Genomic DNA, 10,280 nt, shown 5'->3' on the forward strand with positions numbered 1-10,280 from the left:
TGGAAAAGTTACTAAACCTCTCTGTGTTTCAATTTTCCCATATTTAAAGCAAAAATAAGGGGTGCCTGGGTGGCTCAGTCGGTTGAGCCTCCAACTTCGGCTCAGGTCAGATCTCACGTTCGTGGGTTCGAGCCCCGCATCGGGCTCTGTGCTGACAGCTAGCTCAGAGCCTGGAGCCTGCTTCTGTTCTGTGTCTCCTTCTCTCTCTGCCCCTCCCCCTCTCATGCTCTGTCTCTCCCTGTATCAAAAATAAATAAAATATTTTAAAAAAATAAAATAAAGCAAAAATAATATTTGTACCATTGCATAGGGTTGTTCTGTGGAACAAAGGAGTTATTACAAGTAAAGCACTTAGACTAGGACCTAAAACACAAAACATTCATTAAGTGTGACTCTTATCATTAGCCAGCAAAATCTGGTAATTCCAGTTAAGTAAAATGTACTGATAACTGCAGCTTTCTTTGGCCCCAAATGTTAAAAACTATAATTATTTTGGATATAAATTAAGAACCACAATAATTTTGAATGTAAATCTTTCTAACATATGCTATAAAATATCTTGCTTTCTTAAACAGTATCTATTAATTATGTTTCATCTCCTCTCTTGACTCAGGCTCAACAAGAATAGATTCTCTGTAAACTAGATCACTTCTAAAAACCTTTCTAGTCTAAGTTCGAAGATCTCACATGTAAGATGCCTTAAGACAGTTCACCTCCATCCTGGGATGACTTGTGACAAGCCCCATCCCAGCCCAGACCCCTGAGATTAGATGGTGCACAGCAGTCGCCCAGAGGACCATGTTCCCAGGAGCCCAGTGCCCATGCCTGTCCCCTTCCAGCTGTGGCACTGCCAGACTTTCTAGGGTCTTCTTTGGCTCAGCCCCAGGGTTGATAGCAAAGTTATGATCCCAGACTCCTGTGCTTTCCCAACGTGTTGAAACCCAAGCCCGTTTGGCAAGAACTTTGGCCCCAGCGATGCCAAGGATGGCAGCCTGCCCACTGCCCCACTGTGTGCCAGGCTTGGCCTGCAGGTTGGAGCTTGCTTCCTTTCTACCTAGTGCTTGTGTCAGACCAGGCAGGGACCAGGAGGCCTCCTGGCTTCCATTGTGGCCTTGGAGAAAGTTTCTGGCAAGCCGATGCCAGCACCCTCAGGCCCCTGAGGAGAGGCCCTGACTGCTGACTGGGAGCCAGTGATAGCATGGTTCCTATCACTGGCAGAAAACCTTTTATCACCCCAAAAGGGAGAGTCTCTAATTTTTTCAAACTGGGGGAACTTTGCCTCTTGAAACCTTATCAGAAGCAAGGTTAGCCTTGAACTCTTGAATTGATGAAGGAAATCTCTGCACAGGTCCACAGAAAGTGAAAGGGATGTCCCTCTCAGGCTTTAGGGTCAGTCAGAAAAACATGGTAAATTTATCTAACCTTTCTTGCATGATTTGTTTTGTTTTGCTTTTTAAATGCTCAGCATGTTATCTGGTATATAGCAGGGGCTTAATAAATATTAGTTGATTTTCCTTGCTTCCTGAGCCTTCCCCACCCTATATGCCCAACACACACACACACACACACACACACACACACACACACACACACACACAAGCATGCATGCTTGTGCCTTTCTCAACCAAAGTTCTGGAAGCCTAGATTAAAGAGGAATTAGGAAATAGATAAAGGGATCAATCCACCCCCCATCATGGCCCCCATTCCAAGTGGGACTCCCAACTTCCACCTCACTACCAAGAAGATCTAGGAGCCAGCTCCCTCCTCCACTGCATATAATAAATAGTAGTTACTCCAAACAATTATTGTTGTAATAGTAATAATCTCTGTATCAAGTGCTGTGCTAAACACCTTTCATGCATTATTCCACCAGCACAGAAGCCAGGTCAGGCCATCCTCAGGGGTCCAGATCAAGCAGAGCTATAAACACCAAACTGGGTCTCCAGAGCCCAGGCCTCTCTTCCTGAGCCTGGAATTCCTGAGAGGATAGGATGCCTTTATATTCATAACTCTCCCACACTCCACCTTTCTTTAATCTTCAGATTATCAGTTAGATTTTTTTCGTGAGCTGATATAACAGTGATTTTTTTTAATTACATGACATTTATCAAAGTCATTCTTTTGTTGCCTTTTTGCTGGTTTATCAACTTTGCTTTGCAGTTGAGTTTTAGTGATTTTGACAAATTGGAACTACAATAATAGCTTTCTAGTCCTTTCATAAATAAGAGACCCTCAACTAGGAAACTTGAAAGGAAAGGAAATTATCCATTTAAATAGACCAGTTATTTCGCCCATCAGCTCCCTTTCCCCTTCCTTTTTGTCTCTCTATACATATTAACATAATTTCATAAGACTTCTCCAAGCAGCGGTTCCATTGTAATTAACTGCTTTTCACTCAAAGTGACACATCTGAGAAGTGAACTAGCACAAAGAAGGATATATTTAAGAAATTGAGAGCTCAGTTAACTTTGCTACTGATTGCTGTGGAAATGAATAGCTCTTCTTTGGAAAAAGAGGGAGTCTCAAAAACTAAAGTTTACCTCACCAATGGGGAAAACTATAAGAAACAGACCAAAATGTTCTCATTGGTTGCCTCTGGGTGATGGAGTGTAGGATAAATACTTCCTTGCTTCTTCTTTTTCTTATTTATTTATTTATTTTGGGGAGAGAGAGAAGAGCAGGCAAGGGGGAGAGAGAGCGGGAGAGAAAGAATCCCAAGCAGGCTCTGCACCTTAAGTGCAAAGCTGAATGCAGAACTTGATCTCATGAACCATGAGATCATGACTGGAGCTGAAATCAAGAATCAGATGCTTAAGCAACTGAGTCACCCAGCTGCCCCCATACTTCCTTGCTTCTAATGTTTTTTCTGAGCTTTTAATTGTTTTAAAGCATTCTTCATTTTAATAACAAAAAGAAAGAAAAAACACACTCAAGGTGGTGGCTGCTGAGGTGTAGGCATATCTAACAAGTCATTCCCCAGCTCTCCTTTGCTCGCTTTTCCTAGAGGAAACATCAGGGTGGAGCAGGGAAGGAGGACAAAAAGATATTGTCGCTAGTGAGCAGATGGGAATTCAGAGGTTGTACAACTTGGCCAGAGCCACAAAGTCATTGACAAAACTAGATGAGCTCTGTCTCTAGGTTATCAGGTTATCTGCCCACAGCATGGTGGTGTACTTTCCCCATTGCTCGATTCCAGTGAATGGTTAGAGATAACAGTAAATCATTCCAGAAACACAGCCTCCTCATAAGCAACAGGTTCAAGGCAACCTCCTATCCTAATGGAATGTATAAAAAATATACAAATAACAGAAAATAGTATGTACTGATGAAGATGTGGAGAAATTTGGTGGGACTGCAAAATGGTACAATTGCTATGGAAAACAGTAGAGTCTTTTAGAAAAATTAAAGATGGAAATACCATCGGTATTTCTAGGTATATACCCCAAAGAATCAAAAGCAGGGACCTGAAGAGATATTTGAACACTCATTATTCATTAGTATTTACAAAAGGCAAGATATGAAACAACCTAAGTATTCATTGACAGCAATGGATAAATACAATGTGGCATATACATACAATGGAATATTATTCAGTCTTTAAAAGGAAGGAAATTCTGACATGCGCTGCAATGTGGATGAACCCTGAGGACATTACACTAAGCGAAATAAACCAGTCACAACAAACATTATATAATTTACACTTATGTGAGGTAAACCAGAGAAGTAAAGTTCATAGAGAAATAGACTGGAGTGGGGCAGAGGGAAAGGGGGAGTTGTTTAGTATGCACAAAGTTTCAGCTTTACTGTTTTTGTTTATTTATTTTGAGAGAGAGAGAGAGACAGAGAAAGATAGCATGAGCAAGGGCGAGCAGGGGAGGGGCAGTGAGAGAGAGGGAGACACAGAATCCGAAGTAAGCTGCAGGCTCTGAGCTGTCAGCACAGAACCTGACGCAGAAGTTGAACTCACGAACCATGAGATCGTGACCTGAGCCAAAGCCAAACGCTTAAGCAACTGAGCCACCCAGGTGCCCCCAGAGTTTCAGTTTTACAAGATGAAATCAAGTTCTGGAGATCTGTTTCACAGCAATGTGAATACACTGAACACTACTGATCTGTACACTTTAAAAGTGATTTTGATGGTAAATTTTATGTTCTGTGTTTCCTACCACAATTTAAAAAAAAAAAAGACTAGGTTGATGGTATGAGCAGTCCACTGTCTGCTATTTCCACAGACTTGAAGAGGAAGTATTATGCTACTATAATAACCTTGGCAGTGCTCCGACTGGGGTCCATAATCACCTTCCCATGGATCACATTGGTTCCTTTGTGTAACACACGTGTCACACCCTTGGCAAGAGCCAGGCAGAAGTGTGCCAGACACAGAGGGACAGGAGACCAGGAACAAAGACGGTGTTGGCATCAAGCCCATTGACTCTTAGCTGAGAGCCCTGAGGAAGGACTGGATTGGCCTTAGAGCCCCACTGGTCTGAGCCTATTAAGAGAGCAGAGGTGGGTTCTGCCCCTGGAAGAGGAAGATTGGGGCAGAAAGCTGGGAAGAGAGTTACAGTGAGCCCCCTACAGAGATGTAGAGGGTTTGCAACACAAGGATGGGTTTCCAAAGCAGAAGCCTGGAAAAATCAGCCTCTTCCACTGCTGAGCTGGCTTTTAACTCCCTGATGTGTCTAGGTGCATCCCTTAGCTTGCCTTCTTAATATCTCCCTGACTGCTCCGCCTCTGCCTCCAACACCTACCTTGGATTCCCCTTCTTGTGTCCTCCTATCATACCTGCTTGCTGCCTCTGCTTGTGCATTCCTCCATTGGTTCTTCTACTTAATCTTCTGTTCATCTATTGGTTCAATGTATTATAGAGATGAAGAGCCATACTGCCTGGGTTCAAATCCCAGCTTTGCCCCTTACTTGCTGTGTGATCGTGGGCAAGTTACTTAGCTTCTCTGTGCCTCCATTTCTGCATTGCTAAAATGGACATAAAAATGGTGCCTACCTCAGAGGGTTATTCAAACATTAAATCCATGACAAGTGCTGAGAACCATGCCTGGCACATAGCCAGTCAGCACTCAATAAATGTTAGCTATGATCATTCATTTGCTCATTCATTCAGCATTCCAAGTACGGACTACACATGAGGTGCAAGTGAAGCTATAGTGTGGGCCACGGGAAAAAGTATTTAGGGGCGCTTGGGTGGCTCAGTCAGTTAAGCGTCTGACTTCCACTTAGGCTCAGGTCATGATCTTATGGTTTGTGAGTATGAGCTCTGCGTCAGGCTCTGTGCTTACAGCTCAGAGCCTGGCGCCTGCTTTGGATTCTGTGTCTCCCCCTCTCACTTGAGCCCCTCCCTCACTTGAGCTCTGTCTCTCTGTCTCTCAAAAATAAATAAATGTAAAAAAATACAATAAAAAAAAAAGAATCCAGACACTGCCATGCCCTTGGGTTGCTCCCAGTCTGGAGGGGGAAATAAGCTGAATATAAACCGAAATTGTAAATAAAATGCAATGGGGCAAGAGGACATAAAGGAAGGAAGAACTGATTTAGAGGGAAAAATCTTCCAAAAACGTGGCATTTGAACTGGACCTGTAAAAACAGTGTAGGACTCAAAAGCTTAACCGGAGGAAGTCTCTTTCTGGTGGAGCTTAAACCTAGAAATGTGTTTTAGTATTTGGAAAATGATGAGAAGTACTGGTGTCTCTAGAGTAGGGCTGTCAGGGAAAATACAGGAAGCTTAGTTAAATCTGAATTTCAAATAAACAATATATCTAAAATTTTAGTACAAGTATGTCCCAAATATACTAAAAATTTATTTGCTACCTGAAATTCAAATATAACTGGGGTACACTCTGGTTTCTCTTCAGATCGCATAAATCTTTTGCCTTTTACAAATATAACTGGGGGTTCTATGTTTTATTTGCTCAACCTGGCGTCCCTACCCTGAGGTAGGAATAAACCTTTTACAGAGCCTATGCCCTGGGCCTTGTGTCACCATCCTGTCGCCTGCCCCATCACTCCTATGTGGTCTGTCACCTTCATGACTCATTTTGCACTGTTGACTCCAAGCTTTAGAGGGACTCTGATGAACTGTCAGCAAGTCATTCGGTGTCACTTTGTTATTAACAATCACCCTCCCCATCCCCCAGACAGAGATGAATGGAAAAATCTTGCGTTTGTTCATTTTGTTGAAGGTCACTGTGTCTGCTGTTTTTATGTTATCTTCTTTATTTTTCTGAGATCACATCTCTTTTTTTTCCTTTGAGATTCATTAACACCATGATGGAAAGGAATTCATTCCCTTCATAGTTGTTATAAAGAGAGAGAAAGAGACAGAGAAATAAAAAAAAAAAAATGCCAGCGTAATGAAGTATCTGAAGACTGTAGTACTGTCTGTGAAGTGCACCCGGGGGACCTATGTCTTCATGGTGGACCCAGAGGGTTACAGGCTGGTGGCATTATGCGCCAACTCTTTGATAGTCTCTGTAGATTCTGCCCAACCTGGGCCGTTAAAGCTTCAGGTGAGAGACTCCTGGGTGGCTCAGTCAGTTAAGCATCCAACTCTTGATTTCAGCTCAGGTCATGATCTCATGGTTGTGGAATCACGGCCATGATCAGGCTCTGTGCTGAGTGTGGAACGTGCTTGAGATTCTCTCTCTCTCTCCCTCTGTCCCTCCCCCTCCCATTTACACTCTCTTTCTCTCTAAAATTAAAAATTAAAAGAACAAATGCTTCTGGTGAGCGGCAGCAAGTGAAGTGCATGGTTACCTGCAGAAAATGAACCTAGTGATCTGCAGCCAGGTCAGAGGCTGGGGAAACCAAAGGCAGCCCTGGGGCCCCTCCTCTCATCCATAAAACATGCCTCACAAAGTCATTTCACGCCCCAGCATCTGCCTGCTGTTCCAGAAAGGTACACCTATTCATCTCTCTCAAAAATGTTTATAGAGAGAAATTATCAGCAAGAGAAAACAAATTCTCCGGTGAGATATGGCCCCTTTGTGAGGTAACGATTTCTTTGGAAACATTGACAATGGGAATGGTGTCTGGCTTGAACGTGCTGTGCCTGAGAGGGCTAAGAGGAACCCATCCTCACAAAATCTCCAGAGCAGGGAGATTCCGCCACCTGGGTGCCTGCCTGTGTGACTTGGCTGTAAAATACGGCTACCGTGAAGTTTTGGAGATTAAAGGGAAGTCGGACGGGGTGTCCTTTTCTTGTTGATGCACTCACAACTCATTCAGGCTTCCAGACCAGGAAACATGAAACAAAATGTAATAACTGAAAGAAATGCCCCCCCCAACTCTGTCTCAGCTGCCTTGGACAGGAGGGTTTTATTCATCAGTGTCATACACACAGGATGCTCTTTTCAAGAGCCTAGAAAAATAATTGCACACCGCATGCATTCTTGTTGACTTCAAGATGCGAAATGAAAATCCAAAATCAAAAATTAACTAAATGTCAGGGCACCTGGGTGGCTCAGTCAGTTAAGCATCAACCCTTGATTTCGGCTCAGGTCGTGATGTCGAGGTTTGTGAGATTGAGCCCCATGTAGGGCTCTGTGCTGACAGCACAGAACCTATTTGGGATTCTCTCTCTCTCTCTGTCTGTCTCTGTCTCTCTCTCCTCCCCTCCCCCACCCATGCTCTCGCATATGTACACACTCTCTCTCTCAAAATAAACTTTAAAAAAACCTAAATGTCCACAAGATACAGTATTATGTCAACTCCCTAAATTGCTCACTTTGGTAGGCATAAAATGTTTATTATATTTGAAAATAATTAATGGGTCCTTTCACTTCAAGGAATTTATAACTATACATTATGATTTTGAGAAATCATAGCCACTAGAAATTAAATTAGCAAAATAATCTTGAAAGCAAAATCATAAAAGCACCCTCAAGATTATTTCAAAGCACAAATAACTTCATTTACTATGGGATTGGGGACATTTTGATGTGTGCTATGACATGGGGTGATGCATCTAAAAGACTGCTTAACTCCTCTAAAGATCTTTGAATAGCCCTGATCCCATGGGTCAGGGCCCATCAAAAATTTTAAAAAGAGCAGGTGTACAAACACAGGGGTAATGAAGGTATGTCTTTATGGCTAACTGAACTGCTTTATTCACATAACCCTAGAGACCATTCAAGCAAAAGGATCCCTGGCCACCATGGGGCCCAGTGCAAAGATAGGGCTGGTCTCTGAGTCTCCAGACACTGATACTCTTTGTATATGATCAGACACCTGAGGCTCAGAGAAAAGGAAGTCATCACTTAAGTCAAGCAAAAGCATTCATCAGGGCTGAGAACCTATAAGTTTAGAGATGAAACTCTAAGACTCCTGCTCTCCAGCCTTTGCCCTTACCACTATACTACATTTGGACTTCCTGCTTCCTTTGCCAAGGCACTGAGGCACCCCTTCGTCCTTAAGACAATATCTAGATCTCTTACAGTTCACTCATTTGCTTTGATTTTGGAGGGTTCTGATCATTCTTAGATGCCTGTTGATGTCCACCATCTACCTGTTCATCCTTTGGCTTTCCCAACCTTGGTCCAGTTACCCTGCTTTCCAGGCTCTCTGCTAGGAGGCCCACCTCATCCTGTGCAAGTTACTTAGACCAAGATCTCCTTTCCAAAGCAGCTCAGGGGGAGGAGCCAAGATGGCGGAGAGGAAGGGAGCTCTGTAAACTTCGTCTGCCCCATCGATCGAACTGAGAAGGACATTACTCTCATCTGCAAGCGCGGAAGGAGAAAATACGGACTCCAGAAGGAAGAGAACCTGAAGGATACCTGAGTGAGTGAGTGCGAACTGGGGAGATTGGAAAACGGGCCAGCCCAGGACGGGCAGGGGAGGCGGGAGCTCCAGCCCAATGCAGGGCAAGCGCACGGAGCCCAAGAGACAAAGGGAAGAGACAGAGAGACTGAACACGCTCATAGTACTGTCTCTGGGGAAGAGGTAAAGAACGCTTAACTGCGCTTGGAGAGAGAAGCTCACTCCATAGATAACTGCTGGGTAGCCTAAATCCTGAACCCAGGTGGCGCAAGGGAAGGAACAGCTTCCAGCCCAGCGCCATCTTGGCAAGGAGTCGGCAACCACTGCAGTGGCAGTGTCAGGGGTGCTCACTTCGACCTCAGTTTTGGGAGTGGGAGCACGCACCTCATTTCCATGGTGCATCTCACCCCCAGCATTGGCTGCGTGAACCCTGAATCCCAGGTGCCAACAGGGGAAAAAATAGCCCCCACCTCTGCACAATCCCAGCAGAGAGTTGGTGGCGGTGGAGACCTGGGTGCGTGCGCAGGCTGCAGGAGCTCCCAGCTCATTTCCAGAAGCTCCTGGCGCCACCTCTGGCAACAGCTACGCCCTCATTCTTCCCCCAACGCTAATGCAATCCCCGCTGGGGGTTGGGTCTGTGACAGTGCGCACATACTTCACCTCCTGCTGCGCATCTCGCCCCAGGCAGGGGCAGCCAAAATCCTAGCCTGAGCCTAGACAAATTGATTCCTCCCCCTAAGAAGCCAGCAACCTAAACAAAAACATCTCATCTGTGGTAGAATAAAAAGTGCATGGACTGGAACTTTGAACCGAGGCAGGCCTGGAAAATACAACTCAGCTCAACCGCGGCAAAAGGAGATCAGACTCATTAGAGTGGCCTACAGTTCATAGTTCAGCAGAGCTTGGCGTGATGCCTGCCTATCTAATCTCTGCAGACACCAAGGCAGAGCCTCTGAGAGCAGCCTCCAAGACCTACCACACCAAACCACGCCTATCCACGAGGGGGAGCTGCTGGGGTTTTTTTTTTTTTAAGTTGTTGTTTTTGCTTTTTTGTATAATTTTTTCTTTTTTTTCTTCATTTTTTTTCTTTTCACCTTTTTCTGTACGTATTTTTTATCATTATTACTTTTTTTACTTAAATTTTTAAAAATTTTTACTCCTTATTTTCCTTTCTCCTTTTTCCCTTTTTTTTTTCTTCTTTACCTTCTTGCAATCCAGATATATTCTCCTATATCTCATCCCTACCTCTCCCCTCAACTGGTCATACACTTTTAGACTGTCCACTGTCCTTTGTTGTCTCTGACCCCTTTTATTTATTTTTTTATTTTTTCTTTATCTTTTTCTTTTCTTCTTCTCCTCTTTTCATCTCTTTCCTCTCCATTCTCTTTATTTTCTTTCCCCCTGTTAATGTGTTTGTTTGTTTGATTTGTCTGTGCGTTTGTGTGTTACTGTTCCCTCTGTGTGTGTCTCTGTTTTCCTTCTTAGGGCTACACCAAGAAACAAGTCAAAGT

Source organism: Suricata suricatta, chromosome 13 (genome assembly GCF_006229205.1).
Source record: "Suricata suricatta isolate VVHF042 chromosome 13, meerkat_22Aug2017_6uvM2_HiC, whole genome shotgun sequence".
Classification (NCBI taxonomy): domain Eukaryota; kingdom Metazoa; phylum Chordata; class Mammalia; order Carnivora; family Herpestidae; genus Suricata; species Suricata suricatta.